Below are 17,898 nucleotides of genomic sequence, written 5' to 3' on the forward strand. Positions count from 1 at the left end.
GTCAGCATCGTAATTTTTTGCTTATTTAAAAAAGACAATAAAAATGTGAAAATACACTATTGGATTAAAATTTTAAGCTACTATTTTATAGCTGAAATATTTTCAAATGTTACCGAATGTAATCAGTTTAATTCTCAAAACATTTTGTACAATGACGACGCCGACGCGCGACGCCTGTAGTCCTTAAAATATAGCTTGATTAGAATGACAGTTGTCAGCAGAAGTGAGGACATAACTTTGTAGTGACATCTAAGGAGTGATTTATATTGGCACACGAAAAATCATTCGTATCTGGCATGTTAATTTATTTTTTTAATACAGTGCTTGATATATAAATCAACATAATTGGGGAGGAAGTCCAGCCAGTCTGCAAGCATTTGGAAATACTAAACATTGTTGAAATAGAATCAGCTTTAAAACTAAAAAAACTAAAATAAATCTAATTATTAACGACGTTCTTACAAGGTTACGTCATTTTGCAAAAATGTTAGAGATGAGATAAATTGATCAACGTAAATCGATCAAATAAAAAATAATTCACTTGTTGTTATTCATGAAAAAATGTATTTAATGTCTTATTTTTTAACAATATTTTAAGTCTGTCCAAATTTTTGTAGACAAGGACTGGATTCAACTCCCTGGGAAGCTGTTTTTATTAACATATTATAACAGAGATGAAGAACATTTAAAATAAGGTAATGTAGAAGTCTAGGTATCTACAAATAAATAAAGGTTTCAGTTTTTTAACTTTACAAACATCAACAGATGAAAGAATTGAAGGAATATAGATGTTCGAATGGGCAGAATGGTAAATGTTACACAGTGTGTAAAGTGGCCACTTAAACCAGCCATTGACAGGTCATAAGCCGTGTAGATGCCTAGACTTCTATATTACCTTCTCTTAAATGTTCTTTATCTCTGTTGTAATATGTCTTATTTTTTAGTAAATAATAATCTTAAACACACTATAATAGGCTTGTTTTTGCGTTTTAATATCAATTTTCAGAAACAAAGTCTCACGTTTGCATGAAAAAATTTATAAAATTGATTTTATCAGTACATGATCAGTAATCAATAATTTCACATCACTAGTGACATTAGTTTGACAGCTGTCATTTTAATCGAGCTATATTTTAAAGATTATAGTTGTTTTGTAAAACTACCTTTTAAATACAATACAATGCGACCATATTGTAAACATAAATGTTAAAAACAAAAATAATGTCATCACCGTTAATTATACATATATAAGCATAATAAATAATGATTCATAGTTCACCTCCACAAGTAAGACATCATTGTATACTTGACGTCATTCACAATAATATTGGATGATGTCTACATTTTTGTTATTCACATGTGTATTATTGACTGGCTTTAGAAAGCCGTCTTTAATATCAGCATGAGGTACGTATCAGCATACGATACACCCATTCTCTTCAACGGAATTCCAGAATTCCAGGTGAATTCGTTCCCGATGATCTTCACCTGCCCACGGTTGGACACCCGCCTATTCGCACATCCCACACTTGATATTTACTCTTTTGACATTTACAAACATCTAGTGACAAAGCTCGTGATAATCATATATTTGTACTTCATATTAAATGATTTGAAACGTGTTAATAGATAGTGTTAAAAGCGCACGTAGGAATCAAATGCATTTATTATTCATTTCTCTTGACGTGGAATTTTTATGTGAAATAATAACCTTGCTAGAATCAACTTTTTTAAAACTTCTTGATGTAACACGACACATTAAATGTGAATATGATGCTTTACACCACGTGTTGCTGCTAATATACAGCAATTAGTAAATTGTTATTTTCCATATTGAATGACAATCATTTCTGAAAAATTTAGTCTAGCTATCTGAAGTCATTTTGGAAAAATGTGCAGTTGTGCAAATGCCTTGCGCGTGTTATGGGTCGGGTCCTGGACATTGTTTGGAGACCATATCTCTTCTTTACGATTGTCGAATGATCACCATGCGCTTCGGTAGCTAGGATTGAAAAGGTCTAAAGTCGGGATGTACTGGGAAGTTATAGCTGCCTCGTTCTTTCGTACGCTTATACGTAGATGTATCCTTTTACGTAAGCAGACAACACCTACGGTCTCAGATGTGATCTTTGGCAGGAATTGGGTTAAACGTGATTGTATAAAGCAGACCAATCACAAAACAGCATTCCTATTTCGGGCACAGTGTACTGTTTTGAAAGGATTTTTTGTTGCCGATACGAAGAAAAATGACATATTATTCCATAAATCACTAATAGACTAATTTGACCCAATATATTTTTACATAACAATGTCTTCCCTGAATGTTTTTGAGTATTTGTAATTATGTTCTGATGTAACACCGCGAAAGACGCCGCTTCCTCAGTGGACCATTGGTTCACCTGAGGATGTGAGATGTCACTATGTAAAGCGCCCTTGTGGTATTATATTACGAAAATGGCGCCATATAAGTTATCCACCATAATAATAATGTGAGATCACTCGCCACTTACCTGATAGCCAGTTACTTCAATGACTTTACAACAAAGCAATACAAAACATGAACCCCAGAGAGTCTCTTAGAGATAAGTTCAAAGATATTGACATGTTGACGGTCACGTGTCAATATATTTTCGAAAATCTAATGTACGTTCATATTACTCGATTTAATAAACTCTTCTATATAAATGTATCTACAACTAACTACAGTGCACACTCGCCTATGAGGAGAATTCATGTGTTTGCAAACGAATACGCAAATGATATAGATATATTTAATACAACACTTTTGAATTTTTAAAGGCAGTGTGTCAATTTATTATCTCCAAATTTAAATTTTTAAATAATACTGTGTTGTTTTATATTGTATACCTTTTGTTAACTTATATCTGTATTCTTAATTATTATTTTTCTACATTCTTCTAATTTTAAGATTCTTTTAATATAACCAATAGGAAAAAATGAACTCCTGTTCTCTCTACTGGAATATATGTATGTATGTACTATATGTAAGATTAGTTTTATAAATTTTTAATTTCTTTTTCTTATTACTTCATTTTCAATTTTTTGCTACTTTTGTGTAAAATATGTCTGTCTTTATTTATAAATATTTGTAAAACATGTAAAAGCCTACAAGGCGTTTAAATAAATAAATAAAAATAAACATATGGATGAATTTAAGTGGAACAGAGATTCCATAGGTTCAACACAGGAAATAAAGATAAACTAGCTGTGCCCACTACTAGACTGAATAAAATTAATAATTAATTTGCTTCAAACTGCATACGATTCTACAACAACCTACCTCTTGAAATTCAGGCTTTGCCAATAAAGAATTTTAAAGATTTTGTCAGCACACGCTGTTTGGAAAGAGCTACTAGACGAGTAGTCGATGAACATTTGCAAGACAATACATACATTATAATGATTGCTTGTTGTTTTTAGTTTTTTATTTTTATTTTGTTGTTGATTTGAATTTATTAGTTCGTTGAGTTTAATTTATTGATTGTTAACACAACAACAACAACAAACCATCACGCCGTTTCCCCGTAGGGGTAGGCAGAGAGGATAGAATGTCATAACACTCTATCTTGGCATACAGACCTCGCTTCCTCTACATTCATACATCTTCTCATGCACGCACGCCGATTATTCCTACTTTTGACATGTCCATCTTCAAGTATTTGATGGATTTGATCGTGCCACGTCTTTCTCGGTCGTCCTCGTTTTCTGCATCCATCAACATTTGCATCGTAGATCCTTTTATTAATTGTTAAATAGGGAAATATCACCTTTTTTACTATTTTAAATTAATACGGGTCTGTAAAATATTGTCGAGTAAAAAAAATAATTTTTTTGTTCTTATTAGTATCAAAAAAATATTTTTTAATTTATGATTTGAAATTCCCGCGAAAACGATTCATTGCGTTGGCCACGCCCCTAATACGTCACGATTCGATTAAATGTTAAACTTTGTTTGTGACCGCATAAATTTAAATAGAACATGTCACAATTGTCAAGGCCAAACATGCCGCGTTTTTGTAAAAATATATTTTTTTGCAATTTAATTTTAAAATATTTAACCACAGTATCCATATTGATTTTGAAAATACAATAAATTTATATAAATCCATTTCATATGTATTTATCGATATTCGTATTATGTGATATTTCCCTATTGGAATTTATTGATGTTTATAAGTGATTCCTATGTAAAGAATATATTAAAATAAATTGGGCTTGGAGGAGTAGATTTGGCGATATCAGAACACTCGTCCTCCACTCAGCAGCCAGGCTCTTTAAAGACCTCGGCTTGGAAGGCGAAAACTAAGTCACGGGGACCCGTCACAGTAGATCTCCTCAAATTGCAGTGACGTCAGAATCTCATTTAACACTGACCCCTATCTACAAGAATAAGATTAACTTTCTTTCTATGCGCGTTTTCATAGAACACCAACATAATGTCACGCTAGATAAACTTTTGACCCACAAACGTAACAGTACAAAGATATTTACATACATACATAATTATGGATTCTATCTCTACTGACAGCTGACAGCACTGACATAATATCGCGAGTAATAGACAATATGAAACGTGTAACGTGTAATCAACAGAGCCACTACCCAATACAGGCCAGCTGACAGCTGACTGTTGCATACTACACAATCACAAGCAATAGTAAAATCAAAATGCATCAAATGTTGTAAAAGACGCCCGCTTATGCAAAATGTAATGCTCAATGGTTAATCTATATACAGAGTGTTCTTTAAACCCTGTCACATCCGAAACCACAATGATCAGTATGACCAAGAAGACATATTGGCTATAAATTTTTAGAACGAATAAAATTTACAAAAATAAAATATTGAAAAAAACAAATGGTTGCTTACTTCTGCAAGGGAGAAGAGAAGAAAGGGGAAGGGGGAGTCTGATACACCGTCAACCACATGGCTATGCCCCTCTCGCTTCTCCCCTGCAGAAGTAAGCAACCATTTGTTTGTTTTTTTTTTTTTTTTAATCTGCGTCCTAAATATTGTTTTAAATATGCTAATATGTCTTCTTCCTCATACTGATCATCGTGGTTTCGGATGTGGCAGGGTTCAATGAACACCCTGTATAAATGAATGTTTCAAAGTTTGCCCTTTATAGACTCGATAACTACTGGACCAATTTACATAAAATAATCTCATTTACGTGAGTTAGGTTTGTAAATAATAATATATTCAATACGTTTATCAGAAAAAAAGTTAGGAGCGAATATCTGTTTTTTATCGAACTTCCAGGGTTGCATTCGACTAAAATGCATATTCCGAAAAATTAAGAGAACGAAAGAAAATTATTTTAACTTTTACAAACATCAATTATTTTTAATGGATACTGAATTGATTAATTTCCGTAGAATTTCTCATTTTCTACATAGTAACTAATTTTTAATCGATTTCTAGTAATTTTTAAACAATTTTAATTGACATTTGATACATTTTTGAAAAACGGATTCTTACACAAAATGCACCACTGTTGGTAAGTAGCACAAAGTTTGACAGTTGCAAAAATTACATAAAAATGAATTATTGTATGTTTTGGAATTCAACCATAAACGAGTACCTCGGTAGGTATCTAATTATATTCAATATTTGAATATTAAATTTTTTTAGTTTTGGAATGCAATCATAAACAAGTACCTAGGTACCTTCATATCAATGAAAAGTATTTTATTCGGAGAATTTCTGCATGCTTTCACGACACAGTCATTTTTCTTTTATTATAATTTATTAATTGACGGACTTATACAGTCCATTCTAACAATGGTTACCACATTTTCTTGTACTAAATACAGGTACAAATTAAATAAAATATAACCAAATAAAATTAATGCTAGGACGAAAAAAAATTACTACCTCAAGACAAGATCTCGTCTATCTTAGTTCTTTCTTTTCATACACGAAATAACAGGGAAATAAGATAAAGCGTTGCCCACAAATTGTACGTACGTAAAAAAACAATTAAATATTATATGAAATAGGGGCTATAAGCTCCTGACGTCACTGCCACCTGCGCAAATCTATTGTGACGACTATCAACAAATGTAAATACATAAAAAATTAAGTCGAAACATATATGAATTAGCTATCTTTTTTTTAAGTGCGAGGGCAACGCAGAATTAGCTTAAATTGAGATAAATTTATTGACGAACTAACGTGTCTTTGTTATACGTTAATGGAATCGCGATGAAAAAATTCTAGTCAGCCTTGCGCAAAATAGTAAAAACTTAAATCTCGGTTCAATAAGTTTACGGGTTTTCACCGGAACATTAACTAAATACAAGTTGCTTCTCGATTGCTCTTTGCACTTACAGTTAGACTCGGAATTAACATATTCAAATCTACAAACATATTATTCTGTGTCAACAAATGCACGAGCGGGGTTAAGTACGGCAAGTTTGCGTCGTGTATGTACGAGTATGAAGACAATCTATTTGATGTAATGTGGGCTCCTTTTTGACTGTTACTGTAGTTATATCATTATTAATAATTAACATGCAACCTTGAGTATGATCCAGCGACTACCTACCTACTACCTCCGAACCTAGCTTTAATAAGCAGATGCGGCCAGTTGCGGCCAGTTGCGGCACCTTGTAAAACAGTTTTTAATATTTTTTTATAATTTTCTCTCTTCGTTTTAAAAGAGCCAATGTTATAGATCGCAACTGCACAGTAGCTCAATCACAAATAACTATCGACGTGCAAATAAGCGACGTGATACCAATTTCTCACCATGGTTGTTTGTCGTATTCGCGATGACAATGAAACATCCGTAAACACCTAATATTAAATGTTAAAATATTTACGTTTCGCGACATATAATCCTGCTGCGCAATCACAATTTTGAATTTCACCGGTGTAAATATGGAAAATATTCCAAAACTGCTATTTTTATGCACATATTTATTAATTCTTTACCACGCTATTGCATTTAGCCGGCGCGGCGGTTGGCAAGCCAAATGTCAAGAAAAGCAGTCGCCATAGTAATTGTAATTTAATTTTTACTTTTTTGTATTATATACTCCTTACTATTTTGCAAATGCATTATTTTTTATAGTAAACGCTGATTTTTCGGCAGTGAACTGTATTTATTTACGAGGAAAACAAAAAACAAACCGACACGAGCGTTGACTTATGACCGCGATAACTTAAGCGTGTTCATTATTGTTCATTGTGATCGCTCAAATGCTTCGTATGTTTTTAAGCACGTCGATAGTTATTGGTGATTGAGCTACTGGACGGCTACTACTACTACTACTACCATCACGCCATTTCCCCGTAGGGGTAGGCAGAGAGAATGGACCGCCACACACGTCTATCCTGGCATACAATCCTAGCCTCTTCCACATTCATACATCTTGTCATACATGCCCTTCGGTTCTGTCTGCTTTTGACATGACCAGACTTAAGATTTTGGTTTATCTGATCATGCCACGTCTTCCTTGGTCGTCCTCGTCTAACGTTGCCGTTCATTTTCGCCATATATACTTGTTTTACCATTCTTTCGTCGTCCATTCGTTCTACGTGACCAAACCATCTCAGAGACCCTTTCTTAATCTTATCAATTATACTTGTCTCAGATTTACACTCTCGCCTGATTTCATCATTCGTAACCCTGTCATACATTGATTTCCCACACATTCGTCTAAGAGATTGCATTTCAACCGCGTTCACTCAGCCTTGCTGCTTGCTAACAGAACTGCATCGTCAGCATACAACAAGCAGCTTACTGAAAAATTATCCATTTTTGCTCTAATACCCATACATTCTATCTCTTTCATACAGTTGTCCATGTATAGATTAAACAACCATGGTGACATTACACATCCCTGTTTCACGCCTTTTGAGATCGCAAACCAAGATGTAAATCCCCCATTAACTCTTATACACGCTGAACTCTCCTCATAGAGAGACGATAATGCACGTATAAGTTTATTGTTTACTCAATACTTTTCCAACACGCCCCACAATTTCATTCTATCTACTTTATCATACGCTTTTTGCAAATCGACAAATGCGCAGAATAGTTTTTGGCAATGTAACATTATCGACAAAATCAAGAAAAGAGTTCTGCGTTGCTTTGGGACATGCAGAGTGAATGGACGGCGAAAGAATGGCTTAAAAATAACGATAAGAATGTTAATGAATGCTGAAAATGAAGAAGAGCGAGAACGAAATGGCAAGAACAAATCCAACAAATACATGAAGATGGGTATTCCAAAATCAGAAAAAATGTAAAGAAAGAAATGTATTTATGTATTAAAAAAATATATGTAAAATTTCACAAAAATTCCATTGTTTTTATAAATAAGTAGGTCAGATACAATAAAAGTAATGGAATAGAAATGTAAACTTTGTAAGGAAGAACCGAGGTGAGACTTTACTGGCATAGCAAAGCGGTGGAGATCAGGCCTTATGTCAAGTGGTGTAATATTTATGGTTTTCGGTTTATTGAATGGATATTGCTGTAATCTTAATGGTCGCTAGCAAGCTACTTCACTGGATTAATGCGTAATATGTGGGGTGTTGGGTGTGTAGGTTGATACGAGTATTAAAGTAATATACCATGTAATATTTTACTTTCCATAAACATTTTCGTGGTCCAGTTCCGAGATACGACGAATTGCAAAATGGCCTGTGTAGAATCGAGATACATAATTATGCGTAGGTATGTTAAATTTAGCAGAGACGGGAAATTATCTTGCTTACTAAAAATATATGGATACGGCTTAACTATTATTAATCAATAAAACATTTGGGGTAGTAAATTGTACATTGTTTTTAAAAGTATTTTAGGTAAACCTTAAATTAATAAAAAAATAAAAATAAAAGAATTACAAGTTAAAATTAAGATTTTTTGCTTCTTTTTTTATTTTAACAATTGATGAACCCTCTCCTGTTCAATGTATCAAAAAACTTTCATATATTTTTTTCGTTATTTAGGTTTGGTTAAGAGTTGAAAAAGACGAAATGTATTTTAAAATATTTTTTTATTTTTTTTATTTTTTTTTTAACGATGGGACTTTAGGATCCCTTCGGGGAGTAACTGAGTAGGTACTTATTAAAAAATAGTATTTTAGCAATATTATGATATTCAATCACACGATTATTTTTATCATTGCAATGTGAGTATTATGAGTAAAGGCGTGTTTTAAGTTTTTTCCGAAACATCACTTCACTTTCACAGCCTCGCACCTCTGCTGGGAGAGCATTACATGCCATAGGGCCTGCGACCGCAAATAGGCGTTCACTAAATTTAGTGCGCTGTTTGCGTAGAGGTATAATAAATTTTCCTCTCGCCGTAGACGTAGATGATCTAAGCGTGAGACGCCTGTCAGCTAGTTCATCTGGAATGCATAGTTCCCTTAGATATTCCGGAGCAGAGTTGTGCAGTGACTTATACATAAGCCAACAGAGTTTGTATTCGACCCTCTGTGGAAAACGTAGCCTTCTCACCATTATCTGTGCTACATTTGGGCTGTATTGTGAATGCATATATATATTATATTTCCAGTTAAAAATATATATATTTAGCAGTCCTGAACAGTAAGATTTTGCATCTTCTTTTGACTGTATTTTAAATCTAAATTTGATAAAGTATCTTAAGCCTAAGATAATTGTTTATTTGATTTTCTCAAAAAACCAAATTGTAACATAGATCACCAATGGTTGGAAGGTTATACAATGATTGTATACGAGAACTTACATTCTAACTAAGCTAAAGTGACATTATATTTGCTGATTAAACATTGAGGGTATGTTAAACTAAAGAAGTGAGTTTTAGTTGGGATCTTAACTGCCTGGGACTGTCGATGATTCGTAAGTTTGAAGGCAACACGATCTTCGAATCCAGTGTTTGGGGAGCGCCGGATTTCGCCAGGTTTTCCCCTGCCTGAATCAAATGCTGACCTAAGAGTAGATTTCTGTGACATGTATTTTCCCTAATACAAAGGTCCGATAGGTATTTCGGAGCCATTTCATGAAGGGATTTGAATACTGTCTAGCAAAGCTTGTATTTTATTATCTCTTGGCTTTGTGTCTGGACCAATGCAAATCTTGTAGATGTAAGATTTGAGAATATTTTTTTACATAAAAATACAAATATACATTTTACTGATAAACATTACAATAAATGCATGATAAACAGCAATTAAAAGTAACTTTGAAGCACTTACAAAAAAGTATTATTGTTGAACACAAAAAACAAATGTTTCGAAATGTCACCGGTCACCGGTATTATTATGAATGTCGCCATTTTTTTTTATTTTTGCAATAAACTGTTATTAACTTTGCCGTTTGGTGTGTAAGTGAACCTAGAAGTCCCATCAGGAAAATTATAATAAATTACTACAAGCATTTATAGATATAGGTTAATAAACTTAGCATGACTTACATGTCCCGTCAGACTGGAAAGGATTAAAAAGATGTCGCATAATTCACAATTTTGCCTATCCGTGAATAGGGACCTATTTTTTAAATTTCCTATTTATTAGTGTTTAAAAAGAAAGAGTAAACAGCTCAATATTTTCGATACTTGTATTCATTTCGTTCATTTATCGATGTGAATTTTTTTAGTTCAGAATTCGTGCACCTCCTTTTGATAAATCTCTACCAACTGCTTGTTTGAAACAACATACATAACGCTTCCGCAAACAGCTCTGGGGATTAGCTCGAAGGAAATAGTGCATTTTTGGAATTGCGAAAGAAGGCTCGCACTAGTAGATCTGTTCACACGAGAGATAATGACGCGAGTCTAATGGCACTAATCCCCGGGGGAGGCCAAACTCTAAACTCCACAAAACAAACTACAGAATAGAGAGTGACTAACATTCTACTCTCGGCACGTGTCACTAATATTAACTTCTCACTACTCTCGGTATAAATACAAAGATTCTCAAATCCAAACAAATTAAGACACGCAAATTTAAATTAGTTGTAAATGCTAATGGCACTACGCGTCCCATGCAATACATACCTATATTCATACCGATTTCATCTTGCCAATCGATGCTAAGCATCGTGGTCTCCAGACTAGGTGTCAGATTCCCCTCTATTATCCACAGTCCTAGACCACGTTGAAGGTAGTGTTCAAAATGGACCCCGCTAATACCTTTAATTAGTCGGTCTATCTTCCATTTTATAAGAGTTTTTTTCTGCACCACAACCGGCCAATTACAGTGCTGAATTACAGTATAGAATACACAGGCTTAAGAAAAACCGCATTTAATTTCTGTATTCTTACCAAGAACCGAACCAGGAACCTTTCGTATGTGAGTCAAGCGTCTTAACCACCACACCACGGAGGCCGCCGAGAGATTGTTATTTTGCTCGATAATTATACTTAACTGTCCATGTTACTAATATTTTTTTAGAGACTCTCGTTCTTTCTTTTAATATTTAGTCCGAAATACCATGATCATTTTTCTGCATGTCGCGGAGAGCCTCAATAACGATAGTTAACGGAGATTAGAGACGTTTGTAATTTATGTATTGTAGATACTACAAAGTACACAGTATTTTGCAAATTATTTTAATAGGGGAGTTACAGTATTATTGACTATTTTTATGGCGCACAAGTACATATTATAATATATATATTTGTATATATCACTAGAGATTTTTTTCCCTAGGTTTCTGATCTTAGTAGTGTTGGGAAAAGGAGTATAATTGATTGCTGAATACGGCTTTTGCGGATAATATGGATCTATTTTTCTGTACATATCGACAGATAAATATTACAGCTATCTGCTTTCAATTCATCAATGTCTAACTTATGTTTACAGTCTGCACTACGTGATGGGTTAAACAGCCCGTAAACTAATGCTGACCACAATTCAAAGTCAAAGTTAAATAAATAAATAATCGAATAAATTGTGAAAATATACGTTTTAATAAATTCTTAGAAGGGCAAAGAAGTAATATAAGAGGTAATACTGAATCAAGGCATTTTAAAAGGGAGAATGTGAATGTTAAACAATGTATAACTTGACTACTGCAAGCAATAGACAAATCATGAACCCTTTTAAATATTTCCTGCACTTTTACACCACCACAACAGTCCATGAGGCCCAATTATAGAACAGAAAACCTGGGCTCAACAATAATTACTTGTGTGTTCTCATCGGGAATCAAACCCGGAACCTTTCGTGCGTGACTCAAGTGTCTTAACCACTACACCCCGGAGGCCGCCTTACCGTTCTCTGCGTACTTCTTTGTCTATTTTAAGATATAAATTAAATAACAACAAGTAAAAAATTCATCGTTTTTGAAAATACGAAATATTGTTTTTTGTTTATAATTTATCTGCTTTTGTAACATTTTTTCACATTTTGAAACTAGGCATACAATATACATACATCCCATTTTCTGTTCGTTGACTAATAAAAGATTGAGAAATCTAGATTTATGGGGTCATTCGGTCCCTATATATCGTTAACGAAGATGGATGGCTCGTTCTTCCCACAAGTCTAGCGCAATATTCCAACTCCTCCATCGTCAGCTCCAGCGCCTGCAGATGTACTGATCCTACTGCTTTCCTGGCGTTGGATGTCCCCGGCACCGAAGCTGGTCTATTTGCATCCTTTCCCCGCGTCCTCGGGTCGACCTGCCCATTGATCCCCCCGTATCGGAGAATTGATTCATAGTCACAACATTGCCAACTGAAAAATTAACTTCAATCAAAAACACTCGTCAATTTTAATTATCGTCGGAGGATTCTATTCGAGGTCCACAGCGAGTATCTCTGAAGATATCAACTGATTGAACAAAACATATATTTATTGCATTCGTAGTGTAATATTATTAAAACAGTATTTTTTATTTGTTCTAAAATTGGCATACGATTTACGCATTTAGTTATTTTTGTGAATAATAAAATGATATCCTCAAATTGTTTTGTGATGTGGATTTTTATTTTTTTTTGATAAATAAAGTCGAATATATATTTACAACATAATAAAATCGTGGACGTGTAGAACGAATGGACAGCGAAAGAACAGCTAAGAATATTTAAGCAAATGTTGATGGACGCAGAAATAGAGGAAGACCAAGAAAATCCAACAAATACTTGAAGATGGACATGTCAAAAGTCGGAATAACCGGCGCGCGTGCATGAGAAGATGTATGAATGTAGAGGAAGCGAGATCTGTATGCAAGATAGAGTGGTGTGGCGTTCTATCCTCTCTGCCTACCCTTACGGGGAAACGGCGTGATGGTTTGTTTTGTTACTTATCTAACATTATTTATTACTAATGTGCTTACTATCCTAATTTATAAAATTCATAGATTGAGTTATTCTGCTGACGTTTGTTGGTGGAACTGCATTTTTACTAAAATAATAAAAATTCGTAGATAGTTTTATTCCACTTTTAATTATAATTTTTTACCAGTGACCGGGTTTCATCGTGACCGACGTCATCAGACTGGTGGGAGACTACTTTGGAACTACCAACCTGCGGCCCGTGTTATAGTTTTAATAAAATTTAAATACATGCAATTCAAATACATTTTCATTATAAAACTTCATAAAATTATAAAATTTTCACCGGTTTTTATTATATACATTCAAACAAAACTAAAATTCATACAATTTTTAAGTAAAAAAAATTGTAAACTATTTTAATTTAAACTCTTTTATTTCTATAATTATATAAAATCATGGCTTACATACAACCCCTGCTTGCACTTGTATATAACATAGAAATTTAAATTTATTTCAACAGAGAGGGAAAACGTTTTTGAGAAGGGAATATGGACGTCTAGGCATTTACAGGGCTTATGACCTATAAATATTTTGTTAAATGTATGTAACACGTAAGGGTTTATCAATGAAAAATTAAAATAAAAAATAAAAAAAGGGGCATAAGTCCATAAGTGGAAACAATTCGTATTAAACCGATTGATTTGTTTGAAAAAATAATAAGCAAACGGTTCTACGCTAAAGAACTGCCAACGATCTCCATGTCTAGTTTCTGTAAGTTCGTAAGGCCTTACTCTATACCAGATTATGAGATCTTATAAAGTCATTATCTCGGGAGATCTCCTCGATCGTCGAAGGACTAAACGAAAGTAAGCTTCCGTTCGTGCAGACACTGATTGCTCACGAATTTGCAGTTAACTCTCCTGGGAAAGCTGAAATCAAGTCAATCGATTTACCAAGAACGTCTCAATTGCCTGAGGAGTGCTTTAAATTGCTATAAATCTTTATCTCGGATTGATCGAGAGGTTCTCACCATTATTGATCAGTAGAATGTGGTAAGTTAGTATAGAGGATACCTTTTTTTTATTATTTCAGGGGAGACATGATGCAAACTCTCGTCAAAAATCCATTAATGTAGAATGAAACGAAAAATTCAAATAATAACACTTAATTGTAAAAACTAATCATGCTTTGTTTTTATTAAAAAGTAGGATAGCATTTTAACCAACAATAATAAATAATAAAAAACAACTATCGTTACAACTACAAACATCGTAGGTTAAAAATGCTTTTTTTGTAGGACTTTTTCAGTGTACAATACAAAATTTACACAAACATCACTCTGTCAGATTTAAAATTTACACTAAAAATGCATTATGTAACTTAGTAGACATTATAATAATAAATATGTACATCTCCCTTCCCCTCCTTATCCTCTCTTCAAGCATTCTTGTCTTAGGGATTAGTCCCGCCCAATTTACAGTAACTTAATGTTCTTAAAATAAATATTAAAAAATTCTTTCATATTTGAAAAATATTTACGAGTACATGAAAATAATATTTTTATATGCATAAACTTATATGTATTTATTTGATATGCAATATATTTTCTTTACTAACTTTGTATACTTTGTGGAAATCTGTTATTAGTTCTGAGTTTATACACTATATCTGTTTGTTTACTATAAATATGTATGTAGAACTTTTGATTTCCCAAATAAAATAAATAAATAAACTTTTTTTAACCACTTAATTTTAATGGTTTCTACCTACCGGTTTCAAAGCTACATAAGCTTCTTTATCAAGGTATAATTAACTAATAAATTCTATCCAATTTTATTTTAACAGTGATTACTAAAATATTACACCAGACATGAAGAACAGTTTAGATAAGGTAAAATGGAAGTCTAGGAATCTACAGGGCTTATGACCTGTCATCGGGTGGTTTAAGTGGCCACTTTCACCATTCTGACCATATTTGAACAATATTCCTTCAATTCTTTCATCTGTTGATGTTTGTGAAGTTAAAAATCTAACACCTTTATTTATGCGGGTGAGATTCATCTTATTGAATTACTTTACCTACATAGGTACTAGGCAACAGTTAGTCAGATTGTCAAAGAAAACAAAATGGACATTTTCTTAGTGTTGCCAGGGTAGTCAAATTTTTTGTGCTACTTTGCTCATCTAATGAGAGAACTCGTGAAAATTGGACCTCTCGGATTTAACAACGCCGTGGTGGACATTTGATGGACATTATCTTTAAAACATCAAATATTTTATAACATGACGTAAAAATATTTTATTTATTTTATTTTATTAGGTAATTCAACAAAGATACATACTAGAAAACATACAATTTGAAAGCATTCGTCGATACAATTTTACATTCATATATATCTTCAATTATAGAATTACACAAAATAGATTTATATATTAAGTTATAATACATATTTTTAATATTTTTTTATACAGGATACAATGCAATAAAAAATAAGTTGTACGTGTGTACTTATTGAATAAGATTTATTCCTAAGAGATTATTCGCAAAATCTGAGAAAGTATCATGCAAAATGTCAATTTTATTGTTTCGGCAGTATATTAGATTCCCGACACATGCGGGCCATAGGTGTGTGGTATGTAGCATTATTTATATAAGTCGGGCTGTGGTCCCGTGTCTAGCGTTGTGGACTCACGGATTAGAGGTCCGAGGTTCGAGCTCCACTCTACCCCAACTTTATTTTCATTTTCTAATAGTAAGTTATTTACAACTCGTTTGAAAACGGCCACCAAAATTGAAATATTTGGGCAAATTATAAAAGCGCTAATGTTTTTTTTTTTTTTAAAATAAAAAAAATATCCTTTTTAAAATAATAAAATTTGTTTAACTTTCAGTTCAAAGTTCATAAATTAAATTACTTTTATTAAATGACCCATTACTTATCTTCTCTGTTGTGTTAATCAATGTTTCCGCCTGTAAAATAAAATTTTAGAGAAATTCACAAAAAGCCTTTTTTTTAAATATAATTATTTTACATTTGTCTTATGATTATATTTTTCGCAATCTGGCAACATTATGCGACGATTTCACGCATGCGCGCGGCGAAAGTGGGGCAAAGTAGGGACTTTTTTTGGACACAGTCTGATGTATTCAAATATGATTCTACGCTCCTTCTTGACTATTCTTAATTCTATGGTTAAAAATATATTTTTTAATTTGCGAATGTGTGCGACACCTATTTGTTAATTTATTTAGCGACATTTGAAACTTAGTGACCTCTTGTATAACGAAAGAATTTCCTAAAATCTTATCTACTGTAAAATACACATTCCTTCCAAGTACCTACCCAAGTATAATCCATTTTCTCGCCTGTGATGCCTTGTGAAAACATCAAATTACGAGTTACGAGTAATTAGTCCGAAGCGCGTGGCGGGTTAAGCACCTCCGCTGTTTGCGCACGTTTCCCTCACAGTGGTGATGCAGGTCTGCAGGTGTCTGCGGGCGGCGGGCGAGAGACGAGCTCTGTGGACACAGCAGTCCCAACTGTGACAACGCCGGGCAAACACGACCAGGCCCGAGGTGTTTATTGCCAACTAACAACACGGTAAAGTTCTCCCAGAGTCAACAATCCATACTCCATACCGAGTCTCGGTTGGAACACAGCACACAGCACGCGGCTCATCAACTATTCTGGGTCGTCTTTGTTTGTTCTCGAGCGAAATGTTAGGTCAGCGAAAAACACGCAAAATATTGGATAAGTTATATTATTAAGAAACCAAATACATCTATTCAAATATTTTTGTGCACATTTTAATTCAGAGATAATGTAAATTACTTTGGGCGGATTTAAATATATTGTTGCCCTCGATCGGTTTTTTGACGTCATTCGAAGTAGTGCGTTTTTATTAAAATATTTATTATTATTTTTAGCGTACATTTTTAAGAAATTTTACAATACAATTTAATGCTTTAACTTCGACCGCGCGGAAGAAAACATTTTTGTATCCAATTTGCCAAACAAACAAAAACACAAACAAACCATCACGCCGTTTCCCCGTAAGGGTAGGCAGAGAGGATAGAACGCCACAACACTCTATCTTTGCATACAGATTTCGCTTCCTCTACATTCATACATCTTCTCATGCACGCGCGCCGATTATTTTTGACATGTCCATCTTTGAGTATTTGTTGGATTTGGTCATGCCATGTCTTTCTCGGTCTTCCTCTATTTCTGCGTCCATCAACATTTGCTTAAATATTCTTAGCCGTTCTTTCGCTGTCCATTCGTTCTACTCGTCCAAACCAGCGCAGAGTTCCTTTCCTCTATTCCTGCATCCATCAACATTCGCATTGTAAATATTCTTAGCCGTTCTCTCACTGTTAATTCGTTCTACATGTCCAAACCAGCGCAGAGCTCCTTTCTTGATTTTGTCGATAATGCTTGTCTTAGCCTTACATAATGTACGGATCGTAGGGTTGAACTTCATCATTGCTTGTTTAGCGAAATTTTGTAATGAAAGAAGGATAATGAATCTGTCGGAATCTACCGATTTATTTTTCTGTATCTACCGATTTTCGTATGATGGAGGTTTGCAACCCTAATTCATTATCTGTTTGAATTCGCCCAGTAAACTCTCTGTACGATAAAGGAAATCGT

The 17,898-nt window shown here is 33.7% G+C and overlaps 1 protein-coding gene and 1 long non-coding RNA gene across 2 annotated transcripts in view; one reads left to right on the plus strand and one right to left on the minus strand.

Annotated features, from left to right (window-relative positions):
* LOC148279545 (integrin alpha-V-like) overlaps positions 1-17,898 on the plus strand; it is a gene marked incomplete at its 3' end in the record, with an annotated part of 88,837 nt that overhangs the window by 46,336 nt on the left and 24,603 nt on the right. The gene's annotated exons all lie outside the window — the stretch shown is intronic.
* On the minus strand, positions 10,718-16,820 carry LOC148279546 (uncharacterized). The gene is made up of 2 exons (XR_015822841.1): positions 16,588-16,820; positions 10,718-12,701 (listed from the first exon to the last, which is right to left on the minus strand). It is a non-coding gene; the product is annotated as an uncharacterized LOC148279546 (long non-coding RNA).

Source organism: Micrasema longulum, unplaced genomic scaffold, assembly GCF_059751315.1.
Source record: "Micrasema longulum isolate JH-2025_06_02 unplaced genomic scaffold, ASM5975131v1 h1tg000705l, whole genome shotgun sequence".
NCBI classification, from domain to species: domain Eukaryota; kingdom Metazoa; phylum Arthropoda; class Insecta; order Trichoptera; family Brachycentridae; genus Micrasema; species Micrasema longulum.